Below are 1,881 nucleotides of genomic sequence, written 5' to 3'. Positions count from 1 at the left end.
GCCCACCCGTGTGCCTGCTCCGCTCCGGCTTCCCCCACGCTGTCCCTCACAGGGCACCTGGAGTCGGAGCCTGTCACGACCCTGCTTAACATGCTGGCCAGCGACCTGAGGACGCAGACCGGGCGCAACGCACCCTAACCCCTCCCGTCCCCGTGCTGACCCTTCCTGCACGCGGCTCCTGTCCCAGCCTGCTTGTCCTTTCGATCTCAGCCCACGTTCGCCTTACTCAGGGAAGCCTCTCCCCGTCTCCCCGGCCAGGCTGGCACCCCGGCCGGGGCGTTCCCGGCCCCAGGCAGCCCTCCTTGGTCTCCTGCCAAACGTGAATCTGAGGTGTCACGGGCTATTTATCTGTGTGGCCCTGGGATGCATGTCTGTCTTCTCCAGTTAGCCGAAGGCTCTGGAGAGCAGAGGTGACGTTTGCGTGTTTGTTTATCTTATCATTGTAATCCCGAGATGTAACTTGATACACAGTAAATACCCCACAGCTGAATGAATCAACGCGGGCATCAGAGAATGAACAAATCAGCACCATCAGCGATCACCGTCATTCCTTCGACCTGTGTTAGTATTAAAATATCTTTCTTAATTACTCCATCCCCCTGGGATGTATGTATACTAAAATACATCTGCAGTCTACCTGAAATTGAAATTCAGCTGGGCATCCCGTATTTTTATTTGCTAAATCTGGCAACTGCACCCTAGACACTTGCTTTTTGTGCGATGGGTCACCGAGTGTCATGTCTGGAGACTCACGGTCCCGTTCTCCCACTGGTTTTGTGTGTGTGGCTTTTTCTCAGCAGTGAGAAGGTAAATCTTTGGAAGGCAGTGCCTCCTTCGTAGGCACCTGCTCCAAGAGGATGCCTTTTAAATCTGTATCACCTGCATCACAGGTCTGCTCATCTGTGTGTTTTCCTTGTTTGACTGTAAGCTTCTCGAGGGCAGAGGCTGTGAGCAGGTGCTCAGAGAGCGTCTGCTGAGTGAATGGATGATGACTATTCCTAATCCACTTCTAGGAATTTGATCGGTGATCTGTAAATATTTGTGGAGTGAATAAGATTTAATGAACTCCACTTCATGGACTAAGATCTTTTCCACTTAGCATAGAGCGTTTGAGAGAATGACTATTAGTAGGGGAGAGATAAATGAAGTCATCCCCAAGAGGAAGACAACCTGGATTACAGGTGAACATGGTATTCTGGGTCACTCATATCCCCAGGATTCTGGGGGCAGGTGCCTGACTGAGGTCGAAGCAGAGGCTGATCCCCAGGGATATAGTACAAGGTGTTATGTGTGGCAGGGGGCTTGGGTCTCAATGAGCTGTGATTCCATGCTTCATAAATGTAATTTAGATTTTACTGAGATTTAGGGATCTGTCCTTATGTATGTGTGTGTGTGTGTGTGTGTATGCAAATATATGAAATACATATGCAAATACATGTAATTCACATACCATACACTTCATCCATTTAAAGCGTGCAACTCAATGTTTTTAGTGTATTCACAGAGCTGTGAAAAATCTTATTTTAGAATATTTTCAGCACCCTGAGACAAAATCCTGTGTCCGCCAGCGGCCAGATCTCACACCCCTAGCCCCACGTTCTGTCTCTACAGATTTGCTAAGTCTGGTCGCCTCCTGGGGACGGACTCGTGCTGTCTGTGGTCCTCTGCAACGGGCTTCCGACGTTTGTCATGAGGTTTTCAGGGTTCACTTACGTTGTAGCGTGTGTCAGATCTCTTTTGGTATCTTTATCTCGCTTTCGTGAATCACTATATTCTTATCACTTATTCCTAGATTTATAGAATTATATTTCTAGCCATTTATATTTCACCCTACATTGTCATTTCTGATAGTCCCATCTATATAAATAGTCTATATCTTTC

The sequence above is a fragment of the Pteropus alecto genome, unplaced genomic scaffold, assembly GCF_000325575.1.
Source record: "Pteropus alecto unplaced genomic scaffold, ASM32557v1 scaffold49, whole genome shotgun sequence".
In the NCBI taxonomy this organism is placed as follows: Eukaryota; Metazoa; Chordata; class Mammalia; order Chiroptera; family Pteropodidae; genus Pteropus; species Pteropus alecto.
The sequence above is the reverse complement of the archived record's forward strand: the minus strand, read 5'-3'. Positions refer to the sequence as shown.